The sequence below is a fragment of the Mustela nivalis genome, assembly GCF_964662115.1.
Source record: "Mustela nivalis genome assembly, chromosome: 2".
NCBI classification, from domain to species: Eukaryota; Metazoa; Chordata; class Mammalia; order Carnivora; family Mustelidae; genus Mustela; species Mustela nivalis.
The window spans coordinates 27,086,965-27,102,878 of record NC_139021.1 but is presented as its reverse complement, the minus strand read 5'-3'; positions in this window follow the sequence as shown (position 1 = coordinate 27,102,878).

The window sequence follows — 15,914 nt, the reverse complement described above, 5'->3', positions numbered from 1 at the left end:
TGCCTGGTACCTAGCCCTGGGAAGATAAAGGCTGAAAAATATTGCCTCCTGGGGTACACTGGTCAGATGGGGAAGGTATGACGTTGAATTTGTTAGTTTACATATCAAAGATATATTCCATGCAGAGCCATTTGCTATCTCTAAGCTAGTCCAGGAAAAAGGAATCTCTCCTGAGCTAAGAACTTTTTTTTTAAGATGTCAAAACAAACAGAAAATTTTATACGCACATATACAGACATTACAAGAATTCTGGATGTTATTTTCAACAAGATGTGAAGCCATTTTGAAATTTTTGAGAGAGAAATTACATAATCCTCATGTTTTTTAAAGAATCAGTCTGCTGGCTGAGAATAGGATGCTAAGTGCAGGAGCAGAGGCTTTTGAGAAAATTATTGCCATGATCAGTGAAATGTAATAAAAGCTTAGTCAGGAGTGTTGGTAAAGGCAATAATGGTGAGAACTGGTATAATTTTTTCATGCCTTGGATGTGGTATGTGAAAGAAAAAGAGACCTAAGTGGTATCTTTAAAATTTGGCCCAAATACTTGGCAGTGTAAATTTGCCTTTTACTAAAATTGGAAAGAAAAAACAAAAGTGAAAAACAAAGAGTTGAGGATGGTATGTCAAGATTTCAGTAATTGGTGAGCAAGTAAGGAAGCATTTGTAATATGAGCTCAGCTTTCATCAAGAGATCATGAATGAGGATATGTGTTTGAAAAATATATGTGATAGGCATTCCAAAACAGGAGCTTGGATGAGATCACCAAAAAGCATTTTATTGAGAGCGGTGGCAGGATGGTTCAGTTAGTTAAGGATTGGACTCTTGATTTCAGCTGGGCTATAATCTCAGGGTCTTGACATCAAGCTTTACACTCTGCACTGGGTGTGGAGTCTGCTTAAGATTCCCCCTCTCTTTGCCCCTTCCCATCCCGCTCCTATATGTGTGTGCATGGTCCCTTTCTCTTTTGCTCTATCTTGGTCTCTGTCTAGTGGGGGGGGAAAAAAAGACATGTACTGAGAGACATGGGGAAAATTTTCAGGACCGATTCTTGAGGCCCTCTGAAATTCCATTTTCACAAGAGGAAAGGTAGAAAAGAAAGCTAAGAAAGAACATTCAGTAAGAGTTAAGACAAAGAAAACATTTCAAATAAAGGAAACGATGTGTGAGAAACTATGTCGAATAAGTCAAGTGAGATAAGCCCTGGGAATAACCATTGGGTTTCCAGAATAAAGGTCATTGGTATTTTATACAAGAGTGGTTTTCATGGACTATTACAAATAAGACCTTCCTGAAATGGGATACTAGCAAAATTGAGGAGAGGAATTAGATGGAAGTAAAATACCTAAAACATTTTAGGTATTTCTTTTGAGAAAATTTGATTTTTCAAGGATAATAAATAAATGGAGCATTAGCTAAATGGAAATGTGGAATCAAGAGGGTTTTTGTTGTTGTTGTTGCTTCTGTTTTATTTTAGTTATGTCTTGTTTAAGAAGAATAGAATTTCATCATATTTGTTTAATGGTGAGAATAAAGGAGAGGGAAAATAAATAAAGGAGAGGGAAAAATTATTCAAGAAACAGAGAATAGAAAAATGCTGGAGTGCAAATGTGGAAGGGTTGGCCTACTATAGAGAACATAATAGGAGAAAGCAGAATGTATGAGCAAATGTGCACATAGCTGCTTTGCTGTTGGATTATGGTTTATGGAAATTATATTCTAATACTTTCTATTTTCTCAGTATATAGGAGACCAAATTATTAACTAAAAATGAGGATGTTAGAAGCATTATTGTAGCTTTGAGTGGAGAAGCTATAATAATCAATAATTGTGTAAGACAGTAAGAAGTCTTATGAGATTGGAAAACCCAATAGCCATTTAAGTGTGCTGGTCCTGAATTTAAAATATGATCAATCAGCAATGGCTATTTGGTTTTTAGTCACATACAACCCTCTCAAATAAGCTCCTTATGAGGAAAAGAACAGAAAAATGAGGGTCCGAAAATAGTAGTGAGTATTAATAGATTGTAGTACCCATGGAGACTGAAATTTATTTGTGCCAGGATTTGTAAGATGAAACAGAAATTGTGTAGCTTTAACTGATAGTAGAAACTATAGTTTTGATATTTTTAAAGTCAATGTGTGTGAATAAGGGAGGAATGGAGGATGAAAGAATCACAGAAAAGAAGAGGCCATGTCTTGGTGAGGCCAGAATATTTTAAGTATAATGTACATACATTTTGCAGTTTCTAGAGGTTTGAAAATGAGTAGCATTAGGAAAAGTGATGGCAAGACAAGAACCAAAATCTTTATGCGGTTAGGAGGATAATGGGAGAAGATTTTATAAGTGACTTGTAATAAGAAAGGCCAGTGGTTCAAATAGCCTAATTAATTAAGATTTTTTTCCCCTAGAATCTATTGTAAATAGCAAGGGAAAATGTTCTAAAAAGAGGAGAGAAGACTTCATCAACCTGCTATCAATGACATTTGTGTTAGGATAGAGAACAAATTTTCAAAGGAAGATTCTTAAGGAAACACTGCCCTATGAAGTAATCACATTTCAGTAAAAGTGAGAAAATTATGACTGACTTAAATTCTTAGGGTATATTAAAAGCAATTATTAGATGGGTAGTTGGGAAGAGGTAAAAATTGGTGCTGGTTTTATACTTACGTTGTCATTGTGACTTCTCAACTGTGTATATATAAGAGTAGAGTCAATGTGTGTGTATGTGTATGTTGTTGTTTATGTGATTACGGACAATTAAATATTTATTGACTGAAAAGGTCTAATGAAAATACTTTTAAATAAAACTTTGGGAATAGGTGATATATATCTATGAAAAATTTAGAAAACATATCCATTTACTTTATACTTGTGGTAGAGTTAAAATTTACAGTTATTAAAGTGTGAAAATAACATAGCTCATTTATCTTATCTTCATTCTCTAGCATTCCCATTAACAATAATGCTGGAAGATAGTTAATTTTACTTCTTAAAATATGTGTATCAATGTTCCAGTCCCAGGTGGTTTGGAATAGCTGGCTTTGGACCATTGTTCTTCCAGAGGACAACCTAAGAATTAATGTACTTGAATTTAGAGAAAGCTTCCAAAGTATGGAAAATGCAGGGCTATATTCCGGAAGAAGAAGAGAAAGAGGTGATGTTTGCTGTCACTTTTTTCCCAGGGGGGCAGTTGGTCATCTAGGAGTCAAGTAGGTAGCTGAAAATGTGGATCTTACACCTGTGACAGGCTCCTGCTAGAGGAAAGTTATATTGGAAAAACTTCACAGTCCTTAAGGATACAATTAATTTTGCCTCAGTACATTTGGTGAATTCAGGCTCTGCATAGATGACTAAACACCAACAGTGAGTGATGTAACTTAAATAATACTAATTACTCTAAACAAAATTAAAACCTGGAAAAATGTGAAAACATTTTTTGTAGGCATGGGAGGTCAATTAAAGAAGAATGATGTGAAGGTTATGGTTCCTTAAAGAAGGAATATATATTACAGAAAATTCCACATTCAAACCAGGTTTTTCTCTAAGGCCATTTAGCAATTAACAGTCTAGACTCCAAGCAAAAAGTAGACTGTACCTGGGACAAGAGTCCTAGCAGAAGGCAGGTGGAATTTACACTTCCAATTTCACAGGAACTTGAGGGACAAAATCTTACAAAGGAGAAACCACAAAAGGCCAGCCCTGCTTGAAATGCTTGAAAATATGTGCTGTTGCCCTTGACATATTTAGTAGTACCTAAGCTATAAGGGACACCAAGAAAAGAGAAAATAGTATTGGGATATCAAGAGATTTAGTAGAGAATTCAGCAACTGCATGGTATTAGGATAATAGAGTTTGGAAATCAAGGTCTGCCAAGAAGGTAGGGCCCAGTAAACACCCTAGGCTTTCAGTTACATACAATAAAGCCCTAAACTCGGCTAAAAGGAAATATATGACCAGAAACAGAATTTAAGATTGTTAACAAGTTTCATCTTTAATTTCACATAAAAGACCTTTAGTATGACATTATTTTCTGAAGCTTTAAAAAATTTTAACAAATGTAATATATTTCATCAATCAATCAATCAATAATATGACAAAGGCAACAAAATGGCAGAGTCGGTAGCTCCTAACTCCTGTTCCTCCACACAAACATGAAAAAACAAGTGAAAATTATCAAAAACAACTTTGTTAGAACTCTAGAAAAAGTCAAAGCTTTGTAGCACTAAGTAAACCCTGAATTTCTAAAAAGGCAATTAAAAATGTCCCTACATAAAGCTCCTGGATGACTCTGTTGCTTTAGCCTCTGATTTGATCTCAGGTAGTGGGATTGAACCCCACCCATGTCAGGCTCCGTGCTTAGCAGGGAGTCTTCTTGAGATTCTTCCTATTCCTTTCCTTCTGGTCCTCTCCCCCTGCTTTCTCTCAAATAAATAAATCAGTCTAAAACAAACAGACTCACATGGGGAAAATAAGAAACAGGGCAAAGGACTGTGGGAGAAGGGTGATAAAACAGAATGGGAATTCCACAGAGAGGGAGAAAAACCATGAAAGACTCTTAACTATAGGAAATAAACGGAGGGTTGCTGGAGGGGAAGTGGGTGTGGGGATGGCTGATGGAGTAATGGACATTAAGGAGGGAACATGATGTGATGGGCATTGGGTATTATATGCAAGTGATAATTTATTGAACACTCCATCTGAAACTAATGATCTACTATAAATTGGATAATCAAATTTAAATTAAAAAACAATGAAATAAAAATGCTCCTGCCATTCAAGAAAATCTCTGGTAAAATTCTATTTGAATAAATGCTAAAGGAGTAGGGACTTCAATGACCACACATAATGTGGAATACATTTTTGAAAAAGTAGTTTCGAAAAAGTAAATAAACAAATAGATGATAGCAGCCTTCAAGAACCAAGAACTGCAAACCCTGGGGAAGAGGAAGAAATGGATTTCTATAGTTACTACATTAGAATATTCAGGTATTTGCTTTTCAGCATAATATCACAAAGAATTTAAAGATATAAGAATGTATGTCCCATTTATAGGAAAAATATAAGTGAATAAAAACTACCCCCTAAGAAAAACAGGAATTATATTTACTAGACAAAGATTTAAGTTAGTTACCTTAATTATGCTCTAAGAGCTGAAGGAAACCATGGAAATCAAGGATATACTGCAAGAAAAAAAAAATTAAAATATGAGAAAAGAGAACTAATTTATAAAAAAGAAACCAAATAAAATGTCTAGACTTAAAACAAATGGAAAATAAAATTCATTAGAAGGGTTCATTGATTTTCAACTCTTCTAAAGAATTAAAGAAAATACTTTCTAACACATTCTATGAGGCCAACATTGTCCTGATACCAAAGCCAGATAAAGATATCACGTGAGAAAAATTATAGACCAATAATTATTTAGAGACCCCAAATTGCTAAAGAAATGTTGAAAAAGAAAAACAAAACTGGGGGTATCACGTTACCTGATTTCAAGCTTTACTACAAAGCTGTGATCACCAAGATAGCATGGTACTGACACAAAAACCGACACATAGGTCAGTGGAACATAGTAGAGACCCAGATATGGACCCTCAACTCTGTGGTCAAACAATCTTTGACAAAGCAGGAAAAAATATACAGTGGAAAAAAGAAAGTCACTTCAATAAATGGTGCTGGGGAAATTGGACAGCTATGTGTAGAAGAATGACTCTCAACCATTCTCTTACACCATACACAAAAATAAATGCAAAATAGATAAAAGACTTCAACATGAGTCAGGATCTATCAAAATCCTAGAGGAGAGCATAGGCAGTAATCTCTTTGACATTGGCCACAGCAACTTCTTTCAAGATATGTCTCCAAAGGCATGGGAAACAAAAGCGAAAATGAACTTTTGGGACTTCATCAAGATCAAAAGCTTCTGCACAACAAAGGAAACAATCAGCAAAACAAAGAGGCAACCAAGGAATGGGAGAAGGTATTAGCAAATAACACTACAGACAAAGGGCTGATATCCAAGATCTATAAAGAACTCAAACTCAACACACAAAAAACAGATAATCATGTCAAAAAATGGGGCACCTAGGTGGCTCAGTGGGTTAAAGCCGCTGCCTTCGGCTCAGGTCATGGTCTCAGGGTCCTGGGATCAAGCCCTGCTTCGGGCTCTCTGCTCAGCAGGGAGCCTGATTCCCTCTCTCTCTCTCTGTCTCTCTCTCTCTGCCTGCCTCTCCATCTACTTGTGATCTCTCTCTGTCAAATAAATAAATAAAATCTTTTTAAAAAAATGGGTAGAAGACATGAACAGATACTTTTCTGAAGAAGACAAAAAAATGGCTAACAGACACATGAAGGAAAAATATTCATCATCTTTAGCCATCAGGTAGATTTAAATCAAAAGCACATTGAGACACCTCCTTACACCAGTTAGAATGGGCAAAATCAACAAGACAGTAAACAATAAGTGTTTGAGAGGACGTGGAGAAGTGGGAACCCTCGTACACTGTTTGTGGGAATGCAAGTTGGTGCAGCCACTTTGGAAAACAGTGTAGAGATTCCTTAAGAAGTTAAAAATAAAGCTACCCTATGTCCCTGCAATTGCACTCCTGGGTATTTACCGCAAAGATACAGATGTAGTGAAAAGAAGGATCATCTATACCCTGATATTCAGCAGCAATGGCCACAGTCACTAGACTGTGGAAAGAACCACAGATTCCTCATTTCAAAAGATGAATGGTTAAAGAAATATGGTCCATATATACAATGGAGTATTATGCCTCCATCAGAAAAGATGAATACTGAACTTTTGTATCAACATGGATGGGACTGGAGGAGATTATGCTGAGTGAAATAAGGCAAGCAGAGTCAGTTATCATATGGTTTCACTTACTTTGGAGCACAAAGAATAACATGAGGACATTGGGAGATGGGAGAGGAGAAGTGAGTTTGGGGAAATTGGAAGGAGAGACAAAGCATGAGAGATTGTGGACTCTGAGAAACAAACTGAGGGTTTTGGAGGGGAGTGAGGTGTGGGGTTCAGTGAGCCTGGTGGTGGGTATTATGGAGGGCATGTATTGCATGGAGCACTGGGTGTAGTGCATAAACAATGAATTTTGAAACACTGAAAAAAATTAAATTAAATTAAAAAAACCCCGAAATACTAGCAATTAAATCCAGCAACACAGTAGAAGTGTTATATCCAATAGTGAAATGAAATTTATCCTAGGAATGTAAAAGCTGTTTAACATAAAAAAATAGCTCAAAAAAACCCCATAAAGAATAACTCTATGTAATATATCACATTAATAGAATGAGTGGATGGGAGAGGGTGGTTGGGTTATGGACCTTGGAGAAGGTATGTGCTATAGTGAATGCTGTGAAGTGTGTAAACCTGGCCATTCACAGACTTGTACCCCTGGAGCTAATAATACATTATATGTTAATAAAAAATTTGAAAAATAGAATTGATGAGGGAGCAGGAGGCTGGCTGAGGACAGAGCAAAAGCTGGCGCCTTGCACCCCCTCTTCACCCGCTCCCCTCCATATGTGTAGCATTCCTCAGGCACCCCTGACCGCCATAAAACAATAAATAGTTAACTTGCAGGGATCGCAATCCTGCAGAACAGGAATCACCCTTGCTCTACAGATGTCCTGGAGACCTAAACAGGGAGGTTACCTTATCAATAGCACAAATTTCCAGAGGCAAATAACTCTCAGTTCCTGAAGCCCTAATGTCTCCCTCCCCACCATAAACTGGAGGAGGCTGAGGTAGAAGGGAATGTAAATGATGGCAGGATCATAACACTGCACCAAGAATCTCCCAACTATCTTGATGTTAGTGCCTGACCTAAAGACGACATTGATCAAGCCATAAGGGCAAGGCCTCCCACCGACACCTTGTAGGCCCTCCTTAACATGTGAAAACTCTGTTGAAACCTCCCATCCCTTCACCATCCCCCCAACCGCAAGGTATATAACATGCCTACCCTCACAACCCGGGGCAGCAGCTCTTCCTGCCCACGGGTCCTGTCCCCGTGCTTTAATAAACCACCATTTTGCACCAAAGGTGTCTCAAGAATTCTTTCTTGGTCATCGGCTCTGGATCTCAGCCCACCGAACCTCACCTAAGTTCTAGAACTTTTTGTTCATGAGTGAACAAAAATACATGCTCATCTTAACTGACACATAAAAGGTGCTTGACAAAATGTAATACCCTTCATGATAAAAAAATCTTTAAGAATACTAAGACTACTGGGGTGCCTGGTGGCTCAGTGGGTTAAAGCCTCTGCCTTTGGCTCAGGTCATGATCCCAGGATCCTGGGATCGAGCCCCGCATCAGGCTCTCTGCTCAGCAGGGAGCCTGCTTCTTCCTCTCTCTGCCTGCTTCTCTGCCTACTTGTGATCTCTGTCTGTCCAATAAATAAATAAATAAAATATTTAAAAAAAATACTAATACTAGAAGGAATGTTTTTCAACATGATGAGGGACAATTTATGAAAATCCCAACAGCTAGCATCATAAGCAATGATGAAACCAACTCTACTCCACGAGTAAGAAAAATGTCAGGATGTTTTCTTTCACCATTGCTATTAAGATTGAATGGCAAGTTTTACCCAGCCAATTAGACAAGAAAAAATATATTAAATTAACCCAAATTGTAAAAGAAGTGGTAAATCTCTCTATTCCTATATAACATTATATGATATATATGATATACACTCCATGATAATCCACAAAAAGCTATTAAAGCTAATAAATGAACTAATAAAGATAAACACACAAAAGTAAGATGTTCCTGCATATCAATGTAAATAACTCATAAAACTATAAGCCTAAAATCTATGCTTTTTGTAAATAAACTATACCTCAATAAAATTTATTTTTTTAAAAGATTTATTTGAGAGAGTATGTGGATGAGCTTGGGGGTGAGGGAAGAAGAGAGAAAAGGAGAGGGAGAAAAGCTGACTCCCCTCTGAACAAGGATCTCCAGGTATGGGGCCTGGATCCCACAACCCTGAGATCATGACTTGAGCCAAAGTCAAGTTATATGCTAAACCAACTAAGCCAGCCAGACTCCCCACAATAAAATTTATCTTTAAAAATAGTTGAGATACAGCAGAAAATATATTTAGTCATTTGCAAAGGATTAGGAGAAAATATGCAGAAAGAATTACAAAGAGAAAAAAGATGAAATACATGAAAACCAAGTTTATGTGACAAGTTAGAAATAGTGAAAGTATCTTAATATAGGTGATAGAGTGCTGGGAGATGAAGGAATGGAATGGTAGCAAAACAATATTTCAGTAATGTCAGTCAAGGATTTTCCAGAACTGATAGGAAATATAAAATCACATATTCAAGAAGTTCTAAAAGTTGAAAGGAGGCAACATACTAGCATTGCCCCCAAAATTAGAAATTATATGTATGTTTGTTGTATTGCATTATACCTTATATTAACATATTTACCTCTTCCTGAATAATGTGATTTATATAAATTTATTTAAATTGTCACAATTTTTGAAATATTATCACATATTTACAACAAAACATTACTATACTACTATTGCCATTTAATTATATGTGACATTATAGTCATTGCTTTAAAAATTAACATATTCATATGTCTGCCTGAAGTTTCATTTTTCCAGTGATATTCCTTCTTTCTGGCATTTCTGTGATACCTTCAATGACCACTGATGATCTACTAATTTTATTGTATCTCTTATTGTGAATCTGCTCAAGAAAATTTCTTCTAACTTTTGGTCTACTAGGACATATTGATCATAAAGGTAATAAATGAAAAAAATATATATATGGTTTAGCCAAAAGACGTTACTATCTGAGAAAAAGGAATAAGGGAAAAATTCTATAAATAGAAAAACATGGTTAGAGATTCATCTTCCACCTAGATGTATTGATAATACATTAATATTCATGAGCCAAGTACTGTAATTAAAAAAAAAAAGATTGTCAAATTAGGATATGCATGTATGTATATAAACATGTATAAAATTGTATTAACTTTAACATGATTGCATACTAGGGTATATACATTCTGTTCATAAAAAATAAGCTTTAGGGGCATCTGGGTGGCTCAGTGGGTTGAAGCCTCTGCCTTCAGCTCAGGTCATGATCCCAGGTTCTGGGATTGAGCTCTGCATCCGGCTCTCTGCTCAGCGGGGAGCTTGCTTCCTCCTCTCTCTCTCTGCCTGCCTCTCTGCCTGATTGTGATCTCTGTCTGTCAAATAAATAAGTAAAATCTTCAAAAAAAATTTTTTTTAAAAGAGAAAAAGTTGATGTTAAAAAAATCACACATTTTAGGAAAACCACTATATGCAGAAACACATCTGATTAAAAAAAACACTGTTCATTTCATGTTATAAAAACTGAACAAATTAAGAATAAATGGAAACATTCTAAATCTATTAAAGTTGTCTAAAAGTATATAAAGTAACATACATTAATACAAATTCAAGCCACCGACATGGGGAAAATATTTGCAAAACATTACACTGACAAAGAATTCAAAGTGCTAAAGAATTGATCAAATATTTTTTAAAGGAAACCACCAAAATAATCAATAAGTATTTTTAATGCCTCGATTTCATTATCTATTAGGGAAATGCAAATCAAGAACAAAATGAAATACCACTACACTCCTACTGGAATGGATATAATTAAAACGATTGAAAGGACCAAGAAAGAATGTGAATGGACTCAAATACACATTGTTGTTAGAATTTTTAATTAGGGTAAACTTTTTAGAAAACTTTTGCAGTATCTACCAAGATTTTATTGTGTCTCCTATATTACGTATATCTAATCTGATTTAGCAATTTCAGATCTCAGTGCATTTCTAACAGAAAGGAATTCTAATGTCCTTCAAAAAATGAATACAGCAATGTTCATATCAGTTTTACTCTTAATAGCCAAGACTTTAAACAAAGATTTCCAATAAGAACAGAATAGGTACATAAATTAAGAAATTGTTAATCTACACAGTGGAATACTACACTATAATGAAAATGTATGAAACACAATAAGGAGGATGAATCTCACAGATATGATATTGAGCAAAGTAAGCCATAAACAATAAAGTTTATTTATACTCTATTATTCTGTTTATATGGAGATCAAAACCAGAAAGAATTATTCTATGGTGATAATAGGTTAGAATAGCAGTTAATATTTTGGGATTACAGACTGGGAACTGATGCTTCAGGATTGTTGATAATGCTATATACCATAATCTGAATAGAGACTTCATGGGAAAATACATACCTAAAAATATATTAATCAGCACACACTGTATGTGTTTGTTGTGTTGCATTTATTTCCAAAATTCTCTCCAGAGATCATGAATCAATTCTTATATATCCGTATTAGAAAGTACATGGGTCTTCGGAAAAGAAAATAAATTCTACAAAATGACAGAGCAGAAACATTTTATATCTATTATTCATTTGAGATATAACAGCTCTATTGCTTTTTCCTCACAATAAAAATCTTCAACAGCCCCATTGTTTATCTGCACATCTGTTTCAAAATAAAAATAAATGTATAAATAATCCACAGATGTGTAAGTGCCTTCTGGGATTTAAAAAAAACAAAGGTGTTAGGGTAATAGCAGGTGTTATAGCTTAGTACTGAGGCATGGAAATAAATGAGTATAAACTGGAGGATTATTCTTCCCAGACAGTTTTTTTGTTTGCTTTATGACAAATAAGTCCCATCTGGCCCTTAAACCTGGGACTTCAGATCTTTGAAAAGCAATAACTTTATATCAAGAACTAACAGATAATACAGTTTACTCACTAATTGTGGAAACAATTCTGATAGTATTTTGGGCAAGGATAATGAATTTAACTACCTCAGGATCCCAGGGGTTATTTGAATAGGGTCTCTGAGTATTGTTGTGAATATATTGGAGGAAAGTGACCCAAACCAGTTGCTAGGTTTATGTTAAAAATGGTACAATGAGATATTTTGTATCCAATTTCTTGACCCTGATTGTTGAAGTTTTCCTTCTCCACGGTTAGATTTTATTTTTATTTTACGGTTTTTATTTAAATAACCACAATTTCCTCTGTGTACATCATCACAAGGAAATCTGTTCACAAGCCACAATTTTAAAAACAACACTGTCAAGGACTTCTTTTTTTCTCCTATTTTGTATTTATATCTTTGCCCATCTTTCCTTTTATAGCACAGGTATATTAGCTGGTTAGCTCATTAACTCTCTATTCATGGAGCTATACTTATGAAAACTCTTCTATGAGCCAGCTATCTCATACCCCTTACTACATGTTCATGAATAAGTTGTATTAAATGAAATCAATAAAACAGTAAAAGGGAGACAAAGGATTTATGTTCTAATGGATGCCTGTACCTTAAAGAAAGGCCTCTACTCATGCCCTTTTCTCACCTTGAAAGAAGACTTCTCAATTTTTCATGTATCTCCAAAACTTCTAAAAGATTTAGGTAGAAATGTGTGTTTCTACCTAAAGAAGATATTATATCTTCTACCTACCTACGTACCTTCTATTATATCAAGAAAAAGACACTTTTATTACATACTAAAATTTTAAAATATATAAATTTCCTATTAGTCCTCTAATTTTTCATCCCCCAATCTCTCTCTTGCTAACGCATTTCTCTCCATTTCTCATCTTCCATATCTTCATCTATTAGTTGAAGGCATTTTTCTCACCTTGTGAATGGTACTTACAAAAAAGTCTGTGGTCTTTTGATTTTGTTAACTGTTTCCTTTGCTGTGCAAAAGCTTTTGATCTTGATGAAATCCCAATAGTTCATTTTTTCCCTTGCTTCCCTTGCCTTTTGCGTTGTTCCTAGGAAGATGTTGCTGCGGCAGAGGTCGAAGAGGTTGCTGCCTGTGTTCTCCTCAAGGATTTTGATGGATTCCTTTCGCAAATTGAGGTCCTTCATCCATTTTGAGTCTATTTTTGTGTGTGGTGTAAGGAAATGGTCCAATTTCATTTTTCTACATGTGGCTGTCCAATTTTCCCAGCACCATTTATTGAAGAGGCTGTCTTTTTTCCATTGGACATTCTTTCCTGCTTTGTCGAAGATGAGTTGACCATAGATTTGAGGGTCTATTTCTGGGCTCTCTAGACAACTGACAGAATGGGAGAAGATATTTGCAAACGACATATCAGATAAAGGACTAGTGTCCAGAATCTATAAAGAACTTAGCAAACTCAACACCCAAAGAACAAATAATCCAATCAAGAAATGGGCAGAGGACATGAACAGACATTTCTGCAAAGAAGACATCCAGATGGCCAACAGACACATGAAAAAGTGCTCCATATCACTCGGCATCAGGGAAATACAAATCAAAACCACAATGAGATATCACCTCACACCAGTCAGAATGGCTAAAATCAACAAGTCAGGAAATGACAGATGCTGGCGAGGATGTGGAGAAAGGGGAACCCTCCTACACTGTTGGTGGGAATGCAAGCTGGTGCAGCCACTCTGGAAAACAGCATGGAGGTTCCTCAGAATGTTGAAAATAGAACTGCCCTATGACAGCAATTGCACTATTGGGTATTTACCCTAAAGATACAAATGTAGTGATCCAAAGGGGCACATGCACCCGAATGTTTATAGCAGCAATGTCCACAATAGCCAAACTATGGAAAGAACCTAGATGTCCATCCACAGATGAATGGATCAAGAAGATGTGGTATATATACACAATGGAATACTATGCAGCCATCAAAAGAAATGAAATCTTGCCATTTGCGACAACATGGATGGAACTAGAGCGTATCATGCTTAGCGAAATAAGTCAAGCAGAGAAAGACAACTATCATATGATCTCCCTGATATGAGGAAGTGGTGATGCAACATGGAGGCTTAAGTGGGTAGGAGAAGAATAAATGAAACAAGATGGGATTGGGAGGGAGACAAACCATAAGTGACTCTTAATCTCACCAAACAAACTGAGGGTTGCTGGGGGGATGGGGTTTGGGAGAAGGGGGTGGGATTATGGACATTGGGGAGGGTATGTGCTTTGGTGAGTGCTGTGAAGTGTGTAAACCTGGTGATTCACAGACCTGTACCCCTGGGGATAAAAATATATGTTTATAAAAAATAAAAAGTTAAAAAAAAAAAAAAAGTCTGTGGTGGCAGAACAAAGACCCACCATTGCTCCATAACCATGGCCCTTATGAGTTTCACCTTCTAACCCCAATGATTATCCCAGTATTGCCCCCAGGATGCTATTTTGTATATTCTTTGTAAATAACATAATGGAGAGTTAGGAAAGTTTTCCTTTTTCAAGAAAACAGTCTTTTGTATTACTACCCTTATGACAACTCAACAGAACTGATTTAGCTTATCACATACAAGATCTTGTTATCTCATTCCTAATGTAATTACTCATCTGAATGTCCAAGTATATCTATAGATAATGGATAATAGTCTGATATTTTGGTTCCACTCCACAGAAAACTAGGTAAAACATACATATGCATGTACTTAATATGCATATTAATGTGTGTATATAGAGAAAGTACATTTGTATATGTTTATTCATTTTCTATGGATTATAACCAAACTTCTAGCTAATAATGTGTTGAAGTACTATCCATCATTCTAAATAACTGCATACACACACACACATACACACAGAGTCACATATACACAAGTTTTTAAAAAATAATTTTTCGTTAGTATATTTCATATATTGATCTACACATAACTGCATAATATATGATAGGTCATTGTATCAGTATATTGATGGATCAAGGAAAGGAAAGGAATCAGTTTTCTTCCTCTCACCTTTATCTCTGGTTCACTTCATTTCATGCAACTCCTGTTAAAGGAATATTTCTAGAACCAACATTTATATTTAGTTTCCATCAGACTGCATCATTTATCCTCTTGTAGCAAATCTCAATATAATAAGTATTTTATTTTTTTCTCTAGACATGTTGAAAAGGAATTGTTCCTATAAAAATACTAGGTAGCTAAACTTTTTCAATGTTGATTAGCTAACTGTCATCAAATTTCATGTGGATAGTAAATATGCAACTTGTAAACAGATTGCATGAAAAGTTCTGAAAACAGAAAACTAATGTCCAGAGATCTTACCCTACCAGATAGTAGACTATATTAAAAAATGCTTAAATTATATTAAAATATATTAAACTAAAGGCTGTTAATTCCAACTGGGTAACCATCTGGCAAAAACAAGAAATCTACATCTTTATGCAATGTTTTGAACACAATTTTTATTTTTTTAGTACTTTTAGTATTTAGATATACATATATACATATGTATAACTTTATACATTTTAATATATTTATATAGCTTTATTTACATATAATATTCATTACTTTAACATTATTTCATAAATCCTAAATTAAAGATTAAACCAAAGTAATAAATTTTGACATACACACAAAGAAAAAATATATGCAAATAAAGCCAAAAGTAATACTATATTGGGAAAAATATGGACAATGTATATAGCAAACACTTTATCTCTTTAATATAATAAACATTCTTACTATACAGTAAGATTTACAAAAATACATTGGGAAAAATGAAATAAACAAAATACACAAGCTTACAATTTACAGATATTTCTAAAATGTTTCAAAAGTGATTAAAATATCCCCAAACTTTCTTCTGATAAAGGAAATTTAAATTAGAAGAACAATTCTCTATACAGAAATTATTTACAGGATTGACAAGGCTCTACAATTTTGACACAAATGTGTGTGATGGTGTACAGAATCTGATACTGGCGCATACTGTTGATGGTTGTATATTTTGATGATACACAATCCAGAAGAATTATCAAATACTTATTAATATTTTAAACAGAAACAAATTTTTGGGCGCCTGGGCGGCTCAGTGGGTTAAGCCGCTGCCTTCGGCT